Source organism: Phoca vitulina, unplaced genomic scaffold (assembly GCF_004348235.1).
Source record: "Phoca vitulina isolate PV1807 unplaced genomic scaffold, GSC_HSeal_1.0 scaffold66, whole genome shotgun sequence".
Classification (NCBI taxonomy): Eukaryota; Metazoa; Chordata; class Mammalia; order Carnivora; family Phocidae; genus Phoca; species Phoca vitulina.
Window position 1 is genome coordinate 6,575,275 of NW_022589769.1, and position 14,827 is coordinate 6,590,101.

General features: G+C 39.5%; 1 protein-coding gene and 1 pseudogene across 3 annotated transcripts in view; both read right to left on the bottom strand.

Annotated features, from left to right (window-relative positions):
- The window catches only part of PARN (poly(A)-specific ribonuclease), a 160,911-nt gene that overhangs the window by 16,590 nt on the left and 129,494 nt on the right, over positions 1-14,827 (bottom strand). The gene's annotated exons all lie outside the window — the stretch shown is intronic.
- On the bottom strand, positions 2,049-3,500 carry LOC116624338 (annotated as a pseudogene).

The window sequence follows — 14,827 nt, forward strand, 5'->3', positions numbered from 1 at the left end:
GGAACGAGTACATTTCATATGTTTAGATATGTATATGGATGTAATATGCACACCAACAAAAAATTTTCTCAACTATCATTCTCTTAATAAAAATAAAAGCTGTGACTATGCCCCATGTAATTTAACTAAAGCAGTTCTGGATCAAAACCAGTTTTTGTTATACATGGAAAACCAGATATATGAAGTAGTGTCTTTAAGATTGTTACTATTTACACATTTTTCAAGGTACAGCTGTGTGTGTGTATGCATATATGTACGAACACTCTTGATTCATGCATGCTGACAAGATACTCCTCTACAGATTGATTTTATTTTTTTTTAACATTTTATTTTATTTTGTTTTTTTGCATCATAAGTGTACTCTTTAATCCCCATCCCTTACATCCCCCATCCTTCCACCCATCTCCTCTCTGGTTACCATCAGCTTGTTCTCTAGAGTTAAGAGTAAGTTTGTTGGTTTGTCTCTCTCTCTCCTACAGATTGATGTCAAAGGTCAAAATGAAAATCAGGCAAAACAACCTCCCATTAGTCTGAGCTCATTTTGCAAGTGGAGTTATAAGGCACAAAGTGAACTACTTCATAATGAATATGAAATGCACATTTAAATCCACTGAAGAAGTGGTAATTAATTAAAAAATACAATGTTAGAGACGCAACTTGGTGTGTCACAACTGAACATTAAACCTTGATTAGCATTTATACGGGGGATGCAAATGATAAACCATGCCGGTTACAATGACTAGGAGGTCAAACTCAGAATTTTGCCAGAAGTTAAGGTATTGATAATGCAGCAAGTGCAAATCAAATTCTTCTAGGGTAACCTATTTCCATTAACTTCTTCCTTTTAGTAGAAAAAAAGATGTTTGCTAATGGGTTACATTTACAAGTTCCTACAAATACCGTTTTCTGTAAAAGCACAAAAATCTGGCTGCCCCATGAAGTGTCCCCCTCTTTATTTTAAATGAGGGTATTAGTTATATGCAGTAAAATTCGCTCATTTCAGGTGTACAGCTTGGTTGATTTTTGGAACTGTATACAACCATGTAAACACTGGAACAATCAAGACACAGTACAGGTCCCTTTAAGAAGATTCCTTGTATGGGGCACCTGGGTGGCTCAGTCGGTTAAGCATCTGCTTTCGGCTCAGGTCATGATCCCAGGGTCCTGGGATCGAGCCCCGCATCGGGCTCCCTGCTCTGCGGGAAGCCTGCTTCTCCCTCTCCCGCTCCCCCTGCTTGTGTTCCCTCTCTCGCTGTGTCTCTCTGTCAGATAAATAAATAAAATCTTTAAAAAAAAAAAAAAAAAAGAAGATTCCTTGTGCCACTTTGCACTAAATTCTCTTGCCAGCAAACACGGATCAGCCTGCAGACCCTATATTCTGCCTTTTCTGGAAGTTCATATGAATGAAATCGTACAGTATTTAGTCTTTTGTGTTGGACTCTTTCACTTCACATACTGCCCTGAGAGCCAGCCATGCAGCTGGATGTCTTGGCATTTTACTCCTTCTATCACTGAGTAGTGGTATTTCCAAGAATGGCTATACCACAGTTCATTTATTCGTTTGCCAGTTGATGGACATTTGGGCTGCTTCCAATATTTTGCTATTATCAATAATAACACTATGAACATCTGTGTAAAGGCTTTTCTGAAATTTTTTTTTGAATTTTGAGATGTTTTCATTTGAAGGTAAATCTTAATGCTATTAAATTCACAAATATGCTAATTTAAATACCCAATTCTATTTATCTAAAACACATATTGCAAACATACAAATATCTATTCTCTCCACATGTCAGAGCCCATTCATTTCATGGTTTGGAAATGCAGAGAATAGATTCCCCTTAAACTAACTGCAAGTCAGCAGGTGTTTCTTTACAGTTAACTTTAGCAAAATTCATACAAAATAGTAATTAACAATGATCTTTACTTGTTAACTTACAAGGAAACACCTTCAAAACTGCATTTTGTTAAAGTTTCCGTAATAAAATGTAGAAAAACTGAACTACACAAATACTGAAAAGTTAAAAATTCCTTAATTTTTTGTTCCTGGTACCACTACCACAATTTGCAGGGCAATATACCTGATGTAATGAAAAGAAAAAGAAAAAGACAAAGCTACAACAGATAAAAGACCTCAGGAATGTACATCTAATTGACACTACATTGCATTAATCAATAGCTGCACTTTTTGCAAACTGTGGCTATGACAGTCCCGAACAAGAAGGGTTTCCTGTTTAAGCTGCAGTAACTTTTCTGACTATGGATCATCCGTTCCTTCGGTGGCAGATTTTTACAGTTCCTCTAATGCATTTGGGACAACTGTCTCAAAGTAACCTGCAGCTTTCCTGACAACTCCTTGCTCTCTCTCCTGCTAAGAACTGTAGCCCTTTTCTTCTGAATTTTTTTTAGAACCTTCTGCTACCATATCCACCACTTCCACCACCAGATCCATAGCCACCACCATAGGGACTGCCCGAGCTTCTTCCACCAAAACTGCCCCCCTTCATGGGTCTATAATTTGATTGCCGTTGTCCACTATAATTTCCAAAATCATTATAGTTCCCACCACCACCATAGTTACCACCTCCAAAATTTCCTCCTTCATTGTAACCATCATATCCTCCACCACCACCTCCACATCCGCCTCCTTGGTTTCCATATCCTGGTCTACCACACCATAACCTCCTCTACTGCTATAACCAGGACCACCACCATAGTTGCCACCATCACCTCCAAATCCATTATATCCACCATCACCTCCTCCATGACTACCTCTGCTGCCACCACCTCCGCCACCATAGCCTCCTCTTCCACCGAAGTTTCCACCACAGCCAAAGTTACCACCACCTCCAAAGTTTCCTCCACGACCCATGAAGTTGCCAGATCCACCTCCACGACCTCTTTGTGATCCAGCAGACTGCATTTCTTGTTTAGAAAGGGCTTTTTTCACTTCACAATTATGCCCATTAATAGTGTGGTATTTCTGAACAACAATTTTATCAACTGTATCATGATCATCAAAAGTTACAAAAGCAAATCCTCTCTTTTTTCCACTCTGCCTGTCTTCCATAACTTCTATGGTTTCAATCTTGCCATACTTTTCAAAGCAGTCTCTCAATTATATTCTTCTGTATCTTCTTTAATACCACCAACAAAAATTATCTTCACTGTTAGATGGGCACCAGGCTTTACAGAATCCTCTCTAGAAACAGTCTCTTTGGTTCCACTACACGCCCATCAACATGGTCGGGCACACATTGCTGCATCCACCTCTTCAACACAAGAGTAAGTCACAAAACCAAAACCCCTGGAACGTTTTGTTTGGGGGTCTCTCATCACCACACAATCTGTAAGTGTACCCCATTTTTCAAAATGTTCTCTTAAACTATCATCTGTAGTTTCAAAGCCCAAACCACCAATAAACAGTTTTCTCAACTGCTCTGGCTCCTTTGGATCACGGCCCTCCATTTTGAGACCGGACTCGCCTCTTCCAACTCGAGTTCAATATGGGACCGAGAGCTGAAATTTTTTTTTAAAGATTTTATTTATTTATTTGACAGAGAGAGACACAGTGAGAGAGGGAACACGAGCAGGGGGAGGGGCAGAGGGAGAAGCAGGCTTCCCGCCGAGCAGGGAGCCTGATGTGGGGCTCGATCCCAGGACCCTGGGACCATGACCTGAGCCGAAGGCAGACGCTTAACGACTGAGCCACCAAGGTGCCCCTGAATTTTTTTTTTAAATCATGGTAAAATACACATCACATAAAACTTAACCATGGTAACCACTTCAGGTGTACAGTTCAGTGCTATTAAGTACATTTATAATGTTGTGCAACCACCAGCATCACCACCACCATCCATTTCCAGAACCCTCTTCATCTTGCGAAACTGAAACCCTGTACCCATTAAACAGTACCTCCCCATTCTCCCTTCCCCCCAACCCCTGGCAACCACCATTCTTTCTGCCTCTTTGAATCTGACTAGTCTAAGAGGTACCTCATATTAGTGTAATCATAGAGTATTTGTCTTTTTGTGACTGGCTTATTTCACTTAGCACAATGTCAAGCAAGGTTCATCCATGTTGTAGCAGGTGTCAGAAACGCCTTCCCTTTTAAGGCTGAATAATATTTCATCGTGCGGATATACCACATTTTGCTTATCCACTCATCTGTTAATGGACACCTAGGATGCTTCCAGATTTCAGTTGTGAAAAATACTAATATGAACATGGGTGTACAAATATCTCTTCAAGACCCTGCTTTCAATTCCTTTGGGCATATACCAAGAAGTGGAATTGTTGGATCATATGGTAAGTTTGCTTTTAGTTTTCGAGGAACCATCATACTGTTTTCATAGCAACATTCCCACAAAGAGCGCACAGGGCTCCCATTTCTCCACATCCTCGTTAACACTTGTTCTGTTCTGGGTTTTTGATGGCAGCAATCCTAATGGGTATAAGGTGGTATCTCATTGTGGTTTTGATATGTATTTCCCTAATGATTAGTGATGTTAAGAATCTTTTCATGAGCTTATTGGCCATTCGAATATCTTCTTTAGAGATATATCTATGTAAGTTCTTTGCCCATTTTTGAATCAGGTTGGTTTTTGTTGTTTTTCTTGAGTTTTAGTTTCCTATATATTCTAGATAGTTATCCCTTATCAGATATAGGAGCTCATTTTGTACATGGTGTGAGGTAAGGGTCCAACTTCATTCTTTTGCATGTGGATATCCAGTTTAACCAACACCATTTACTGAAAAGACTATCCTTTCCCCACTGAATGGTCTTGGCATTCTTATTGAAAGTCATCTGGCCATATATGTGAAGGTTTATTTCTGGGCTCTCTATTCTATTCCACTGATCTCTACGACCTGTCTATAACCACACTGTTTTGGTTACTATAGTTTTGCAGTAAGTTTTAAATCAGAAAGTGTTAATCCTCCAAATCTGTTTTTTTTTTTTTCAAGATTGTTTTGGCCATTTAGGATTCCTTGAAAATCCATATGAATTTTAGAATGGATTTTTCTATGTCTGCAAAAGATGTCATTGGGATTTTCACAGGAATTGCACCGAATCTATAGATCACTTTGGCTAGTACTGAAATCTTAACAATATCAAGTTTTCAAATCCATGAATGGGGTATGGGGTATCTTTTCATTTATGTAGATCTTCTTTCATTTCCTTCAGCAATGTTTTGTAGATGGTAGGAGAGAGCCATCTCTCCCCATCTTCCTCTTCTTACAAGGGCACTAATCCCACCATGAGGCCTCCACCTGCATGACCCCATCTAACTTTAACCACCTCCCAAAGACCTCATCTCCTAATTCCATCACACCTGGGGTTAGGGATTCGACATACGAATTTGGGGGTGGGGGTGCCATGATTCAGACATAGCACAAGGTCACTAATATTTTTTTCCATCTTTTCTTCTAGAAATGTTATAGTTTTAATTCTTACATTTAGGTCTATGGGTCATTTCAAGTTCATTATGTATATGGTGTGACTTAAGAGTAGAAGTTCAATTTTTACATACCACTATGCAATTGTTTGAGAATTATTTGTTTTGTTTTTTGTTTTTTCAGAATTATTTGTTAAAAAAACTAACTTTGCCTACTGGATTGCCAGCACTTTTGTTAGGAATTTTAAATTTTTCCAAATTCCTGACAGTTACTAATCTTCAAAATCTGAGACCAAGAAATCAGAATTCCTGAATCGTAAATTATTCTATATTTTTCATAGCACTTTACTTCATGTTTTTAAATAATAATGAGTTATAATCATAAACAGTGAATCACTTTTCTGTGACAGGATTATATTTAAAGCTTCAGGGGTTAGCTCAGTAAAATAAGATATAATAATAAATGTATGGTTATTATGATGAACCATATAGTACAACAAAATTATATATTTCAATAACGTACAAAAATAATCTCTACCTGATAAAGGCATTTGGTAGTAGAACACATTAAAAGAATAAAATATTAGCACCGAATGGATGCCCAAAAAGCATCATTTAAAAACTGAAAGATGTCACAAATATTTAATATTTAAAAGTTATTCTTAAATGAGATTTTAAAACACACAAGTATTAATTGCTTGTATTAAGTATTAATATTTGTCATAAGACAAATATTCCAGATGTAGAGAAGTTTCTTTCATGTTGTGCTGATGTTGGTCAAATTGTTCTGAGTGTGTCCAAAGCAAATACAAGTTGGGCGTTAGACTACATATTGCTTCATATAAGCTCATTTCCTCTTTGAGGGATGAAAATATTTTGTCTGCTTGCCTTGATTTTGGTTTTGCTGTTAAGATTGATATTGCTTGTCCTAATTCAGACTGCAGATGAGCTGATTTCACATCAAAGTATTCCACAATGCTATTAACATCTTGCCTTTGCATTTCTTCTGTAAAAGTAATTACAAAAAACTATAGCCTTAGAGCAAATATTCAAACACTAAAACACCACTGGATTCTATTAAGATAACGTAATATTTGGGTATCCTAGCAAGGTCAACAGCACTATTATTACAAAGGAACATGTTTCAGAACTGCCAATTTAAAGACTGCTCCCAAAATTTATTATTTCTTGGAACGAGATTTGCAGGATTTTTATAAAGTGTACTGATGTGTGTAAATTCATTAATATGTTTTTATTTACAAAAAAGACTCATCGTGAGGAGCACGTAGGGCTACATACACTTACAACATGGTGGCAGTGACAAGCAAGAATGACAGATCTGATCGTGGCCCCTTCTCTCCCATATGCTCCGTCCTGGTTTCAGAACTGTTGACCTTAACCTTTGACACTGATTCCACTCTTGCTTTCAACTTCATGTCAGTGGATTCCTTTGAACTGGTAATACCTATGTTGATGTTTAAACTTTAATTCCCACAGATTTTTTTTTTTGCCTTTATCCTGATTTCTTGACTGATTTTTCTCAGAGTTTGGAGTAACATAAATGTCCCTAGAAATATCAGGAAGGGATTCCTGCATGGAAACGCTGCTGGAAATAAAGAGATCACAAATGTGTGGTTGTGCTTTGGGACACTCAATTCTGTTTCGTTATCTATTTATCTTTCCTATGCCAGCACCACACTGTTATTATACCTGTGGCTTATAGCAAGTCTTAAAGACAGAGGGTAAGCCCTTCAGTCGGCTGGGAGGTTCACGCTGCTGGATAAAATAGCCACCTTTCATTTTAAAGGGTCGCCCAGTTTACAAAATTCTCTTGTTTGATACTTCGAGATGACCATTTTAAGCGGAACATGGGTTTTCATTTCCATTTTACAGTCAAGATCCCTCACCCTCGGAGTAAGTGACTTGTCCCCAGTCAGGTAGCTGGTTGGGTAGACCTGAGACAGTCTTCCAGGTCCGGGCTCTTGGAACTTCTCCACTGCCTCCCCACCACCCAGCCCCATGTTCCCAGGGCCAGTTTTTCTTGTGCAGGTCTCCCCTGAAAAAAGACCCCCTCAGAAAGGCTTTCCCAGGCCCCCTGCGGAGACCAAGCAGCCCCTGACCCTGTAGCATTTATCCCTCTATCCTGTTTTGTTTTCCTCCTATGACTCATCTCTGTCTGTGCTTATTTACTTCTTTACTTGTTGATTCTCTTTCTCTCTGCCACTACAATGTAAGCTCGGTGAGAACAGGATCTCACACTCCTTGTGGAGAATGGGGCTTCTCAGCACCTGGCCCAGGGCCCGCAGAGTCAGTCAGGCCTCTGCAGTCAAGGTTTGTGGAGTGCATGGAATAGATGAAATAAGTGAATGCTTCCCCCCTCCCCCCAAGAGCAGTAAGGCAAGTGACAAACACCAAACTGCGTATTTCCTCCTGAACTGTATGTGATATTAACATGGTTTAAATTCTAGTATACAGTCAACTTCCCCACATTCCCTATTAGATATAACTAAGGGAAAAAAGGAATGTCCTTCTGTGCAAACTACCTCACAAAGCAAAATGAACTAGAAAAATCTGGGGAAGTGGGAGCTAGAAAATGCATTTTTATTGTTTTCACAAACTCTCGTACTGAATTCAAATTCCACGAGCATGACTGTTTCTGTGTTTGTGGGCATGATCTGGGTGGATAAGCAGAGGATGTTAGCTAGCCTACGCTCAATTCAGAAGGCAAGCCCGTGGAGGTGGCTGACGAACGGTGACTTTTATGTCTAACAAAGAATTTGAGTCTGAAAAGCAAAATTAAGATCAAATAAGGTATGTCTGTATGATAGCTACCCAGGAATAAAGGATATCTCTTGCGGAAGGAGAGTTGGGGGAAGCGGGGGGAAAGAGAAGACATGAGTACGTTGTGTAAGTATGTGGCTCAGTCCTAGGTATCAAGTTTATTTTTAAATAATAAGAGATTGGCCTAAATAAAAGAAAAATGGATTCTGGGTTACAGAGAATCAATGGCACTCAACTGGAACTTCTTACAAGAACCCAATTTGAAACTGGCTACACAATCCCCTATTGCTAACTCACGTTAATGCAACACAGCAAAGATTAATGGATGACAAACATGAGAGAAATTAATACTAATTCCTAAATAAGGAACTTATACTCAACACATAATTAGTTGAAGCTGAATTCAGAACATCTGAAATTTTCGGAGGCTGGGAGGAAATTTACTTTTGCACTAAAATTTACTTTTGTCTCTGATGAACAGATTCACTAATCAAATCAGTAATATAATCAAAACAAAACAACTCCTCCCACAGCAAAAGCCCAGCTATTTCAGAAAATAAACTGCTTTTAAAATTTTCCAGGAAGTTAACCATGACCAGTTGGACACACATATTTATCCGTAGAGGGATATAAATAACTTGACAAAGGCACAGAGAACAGGAGAGGCTACATCAGAGGACAGGATGTCAGCTCACTTTGGAGACACACTTTGGAGATGACAAGTAGAAAGAAGAGTGCCAAAGAACTTTGCACAGAGGAGGAAACAGAAATCTAAGTGTTGTATAAAAGGCTGATGCACCCAATAGAGCCCTGCAAAGTCTCAGCAAATAACAGGCACCGGATTCCTGAAACAAGCAGGTGATAAGGACTGGAGCTATGTTAACAGGAGGAAGGGCTGTACTAGGATCCCCACCCCCATCCTTGGGAAGCCAGGGTACCAGCATTCCCCCAGGCCAGCAGCAGCTGGACAGGAGGTTTACTCTGTGGAGAAACTGACCCTCTCATGGAGGCACCAAGTCCAACAGTGAAGAGTGGGATTGAGTAGGGGAGTAAGAAGTAATGAACTAGGGAAGCAGCATCCCCCACATCCTGAGAATTGAGGCCTCCAGCTTCCTTTTGCCAATCAGTACCCAAAGCACCAACAGTTGGGCTTACCTCCCCCAAGCTGCAAATCAGAAAATCAACGTCTAAAAAACCCTGAATCCTTAGTTAATATCACACTTAATGCAGAATGCTTTTGTCCTAAGATAAGGAATAAGACACATATGCTGGTTCTCACTATTTCTGCTTAACACTGTATTAGAGGCCCTAGCCACTGCAATAAGACAAGAGAAAGAAATAAAATTTATATGGTCCACTGGACAGTGAGAAATACAGTTGCCTTTATTGGCAGCATATGTGATTATCTAAACATAAAATACCAAATAGCCTATAAAAAGTTATTAGAACTGGGATGCCTGGGTGGCTCAGTCAGTTAAGCATCTGCCTTCAACTCAGGCCATGATCCCAGGGTCCTGGGATCGAGTCCCACATTGGGCTCCCTGCTTGGCTGGGAGCCTGCTTCTCCCTCTCCCGCTCCCCCTGCTTGTGTGCTCTCTCTCTCACTAATAAATAAATAAAGTCTTTTTAAAAAAAGTTATTAGAATAAGCGAATTTAGTGAGGTTCAAGGATACATGGTCAACATATACAAATCAACTGTATTTCTTTATATTAGAAATGAACAACTGGAAATTGAACTTTAAACTATATGATTTATGGGATGCCTGGCTGGCTCAGCCTGAAAAGCATGAGACTCTTGATCTTGGGGTCATGAGTTCGAGCCCCATGTTGGGTGTAGAGGTTACTTAAAAAAATAATAAATAAAATAAAATAAAATAAATGACTTACAATAGCATCAAAAAGCAAAATACTTAGCGACAATTCTAATAAAGCATATGTCACTTTTGTATGCCAAAAACTATAATAAACTGATAGGAAAATTCAAAGAAAACCTAAATAGGTGAAAAGAAACACCATGTTCATGAGTTGGAAGATTCAATACAGTTAAGATGTTAATTCTCTCAAAAATGGTCTACAGATGCAACATAATCCCAGTCAAAGTCCTAGCAAGCTTTTAGTAGAGATCAACACACTGGCCCTAAACTTTATGTGGAAAAGTGAAAAGCAAGGATGAAGGATTTACCATCTGATTTCAAGACTCCCTGTAAAGCTATGGTAATCAAGATAGTGTGGTACTGGTAAAAGGATAGACATAGGGGCTCCTGGGTAACTCAGTCAGTTAGGCATCTGCCTCCAGCTCAGGTCATGATCCCATGGGCCTGGGATTGAGCCCCACATCGGGCTCCCTGCTCAGCGGCGAGTCTGCTTCTCCCTCTCCCTCTGTGATCTTGCTCACTTTCGCTCTCTTGCAAATAAATAAATAAATAAAATCTTAAAAAAAAAAAAAAAAGGATAGATGTATAGACCAATGGAAAAGAATTGAGTCCAGAAAATTTTTAATTATATATATATATATATATATATATATATATATATACATATACAGCCACAGGTTTTTGACAAAGAAGTCAAAGTAATTCAACACAGAAAGAACAGTCTTTTCAAAAAATGGTGCCAGAACAAATGGAGATCTATATACAAAAAATGAACTTCAAATAGGTCATATACCTAAACATACAACAAAAACTGTAAATCTAATAGAAAAAATAAGACAATCTTTCTGACTCTAGTTTAGGCAAAGATTTCTTAAGTAGATCACAGAAAGCACAAGCCATAAAGAAAATCAGAAGCCTCAGAGAAAATATATGTAATAACAAAGCCAGCTTCTCTCCTCCTCACTCTACAGGGAAAGGACATCAATAAAATTAGCCTCCACACCCACAGCTTCTTATCCCTTTTTAGTTCATTCTTAAATAATAATAGACAGCTGAAAATAGTCAAATATTTGAAGAAAATCTTCCATATAAGATACAAAACCCAAAGCAGACCAACATAGAGAGAGAGAACTCTGAGGAAATGGAGACAATGTAAGGAGCTGGGAAAACTTTAAAAACTACAGGCAGTCTGCTTTGCACATAATATAGATCCATAAAAGTGACTGGACAAGCCTACTGTATTAGCAAGTCAATGGATACACAGAAAACCAAGACATAGCAATAATTATATTACTTGGAAAAAGTAAATATCAAAAGAAAGAGTTGAAAGTGGTTGCCTCTGAGGGACGGGATGAGGGTAGCAGGGGACAACTGCTTTTTATTATAAAATTTTTCTATTATTTGGCTTTAAAAAACAATGTTCATGTATTTTATTGAAAATATTCTAAAAGAAAAAAGTCAAGGACTTCACAAAGATTTACTTAACATGGTGAAAAACCCTTATACCAATAGTAAATCAGTACTTGTCTGGCTATGTTAAATGGGCATACTCAGCTCTGTCAGACTCATTGGCTTTGTGACTCCAAATAAGACCTGCTTTTCTGACTTTCCAGTTCTCTCTAGAGTCAGGGAGGGTGGACAAGATCACTTCCAAGTGTCTTCCAGCTCCATGAGTATATGGCTTTATCAAGTAACACTTTTGCTCACAGTTATAGGTGCAACTGGTTCTTTAAAAGAATCTATCTCATTTCTTCACAAATGTCCTACAATCTAGTTTTCAGTCTATACTTCCATTCATCTGAATTAGTGTGGCATTACTGTGTTCCACAGTTATGAGCTTTTGCAAGTAGAAATGACAGCTAAGAAAAAACTCAAAACCAGTTACCTAAACAACAACATTTATAGCATCAATTATCTTAATTCTACATATTTTTTAAGATATCCCCTCTCTTTGGGAATTGCTGTTTTTGGTGGTTTCTGTTTTTCTTATATATCCACCAAACCCAACCTGAGAAGGAAAAAACTCCATAATGTCAACTGAGCATCAGGCTCAAATTTGGAAGTGAACTGTTTCACAAATGATGTAGAAGAAAGTAGGCAGGTGGGGCTATCCTATTCATGAAGAACCCAACTCTTCCTTGCTGCGTGGGCACTCACCTTGCTCAGATGCCCACCATACAGACACCGACATACAGAGAGAAAAAACTCTGAGGAAACAGAGACAATGTAGGGAGCTGGAGAACTTTAAAAACTACAGGCAGTCTTTGCTTTTGCACATAGTACAGGACCATAAAGGATCTGAGCTAACAGAGAGGGAGAAACTGGAGATGAAAGAGGAAGATTTAAAAAAGGAAGCTATTGACTACCTGGAGAACGCCAATCTAAATTCTAATAGTTTCATTATATCCATCAATTTAGCCATCCTAAATGGACATTTACATCATATATTTTGTCAAATTAATGAGGAGATGACATCACTACCACTACCAATCCCATCTGATGAGTCAGCAGCGTACGATGGCTTTAGGAGGAGAAGAGAACATCCTTTCCGCTCCCTCACAACAGAGGACCACCTACCAGAGGATGTTCTGACACCAAGAAACCACATGCTTCTTGCATCTCGGTTTGGTTTTAAGACCCTTCTGGGGGACAGTTTGTGACTACAGCACAGTAGACATGAATCCCTTCCAAGAATTTAGAATTATTAATCTAAGATGATGAGCTAATGTGCCTCATGGTCGTTCCCAAGAATTCCCCAATTCTTTATATCAGATAGATGACAAGGGATGTGATACTCAGGAAATGGTGGTCTGAACACTGGTTTCTGTAGCATAATGTAAGATTAATTTCCTCTTATTTCCCTTAAAACATGATGATAAGGCGTGCATGAACGGTCTTCAGACTTGATATTCCAAGGATCCAGTCAATCTACTCCCACCTTCATATGGGTCTTTTAAACAGCAAGTAAGACAATAAAATAAGGTAGATTCTGGTGTAATTATAAAAGAATGTCATTCCTTCCTGCCTTGTCTTTAGCAAAGCAATTGAAAGTATTCTTAGCCTGACTTTATGTTGTTCAAAAGGGAAAAAAGAGTCTTCAGGGCCTTTCCCAATCGGAAACTCAGGAGGAAGATATGTTCCCAGGGAGTTCCAAGTTCTCTTGTTCATTCATTTATTTAAACCTTTCTCTGAGCGACCATGGGGCATCCTTTGTTAGGTGCTGGAATGTGAATAAATAGTATCGTTTCACTTTCTACAGCAGTTCCCAAGGCAGAGAACTCCCAAGGATCCCAGGTGGCATGGAAGGCCTCTCAGAAGGCATTTCTGATGGTGGGGAAGGATCACAAATGGGCAGATGAGGAGGGAGCAGACATTCTGGAAAAAGTATACATGGAATTTGGGATGAGAGAGATGAGGACCTGAATCCGGGTTCTGTCATTTACTGGTTTTGTGACTCCGGGCAACTTCCCATACTTCTGTGAGTCGCAGTCTCCTCGATTCGTAAGTAGGTTGTTATGAGGATTAAAGAAGAAAATGAAGCGAAACAGTACAGGCTACAGCGCGTGGCACGTGGCAGACACCTGAATGACAGCGCCTTCGCTCTTCCCTCCCTGGCCTGCGGTGGGCATGTTTTTGGAGATGATGTTGAGCCGAGTCTTCAGAGGCAGGGGTCCAAATCTTTGAAGAGTGTCCAGAAAGGAGGAGAGTCAGAGAGAAGGAAGAGTGGATGGGAGGCGCAAGCAGCCTGCGTAGGTTGTACGGGCTGGGCCTGAGCTGCGAGGCAAGGCAAAGTAGGGGAGTTTTCAAGTAGCCTCCTCAGGGTGCGTGAAGCCATCCGCTAACTGCCACTTGTGAATTCACGGGTGTCTGGAACCTGCAGACCATCAGGACCCACCCCAAATGCCCTCCTCTGTTGGAAATGTATATGAGGCTTCTGGAAGACATGGTTCCATTTTTCCCCATCATTATAAAAACTTAAAATATACAGAAAAGTTTAAAGAAGAGTACAGTAAACATCCACTTAGCCACCACTTAGATTCCATAATTAGTTCTACGCTGGGATTGAAGATTTGAAAATATACAGTAAATTTTAGTTCTTTTGCATTTGGAAGAAGGGGCACAAAAGGGAGGATGTGAACATTCCCATCTGGCAAGCATCTATTTGGCTCCTGTAAGACCAGCAGTGCAGCTGAATGAAACGGAATCTTTGCTTCAGAGACTTGTTCTTGACAAAAGGAAGCACACCTCGAGTCTGTCGACGGCATTTAAACATGGAAGTGCCTATCAGCACAATGACAAACCTGGTTCTGGGCCACAGCAGTCATCCATCCTTATACCTGGCCTCCCCCAAATAAACACCAACCTCCTATTGCTTCTGCTCACTTAGGATGGACCAGCAGAATTAAAAAGCATACAGTATCAAAAAAGAAGTATCAAAAAATGTTTAAAATTTCTACCTCTAAGCAATTAATATATACAACTTACACATTTCATATTTTATTTCAGCTAAAACTACTACAGAAAATATAGAAAGAATCCTAACTGCACTGATCTGGGTAACTCAACCAGGAAAATTTGTTTTTGTTTAGTTAAAGGACATGTAGAGCATGGAGGACCTTAGGAGAAGGGAAAAATGAAGGGGGGGAATCAGAGGGAGAGACGAACCACGAGAGACTATGGACTCTGAGAAACAAACTGAGGGTTTTAGAGGGGAGGGGGTTGGGGGATGGGTTAGCCCAGTGATGGGTATCAAGGAGGGCATGTACTGCATGGAG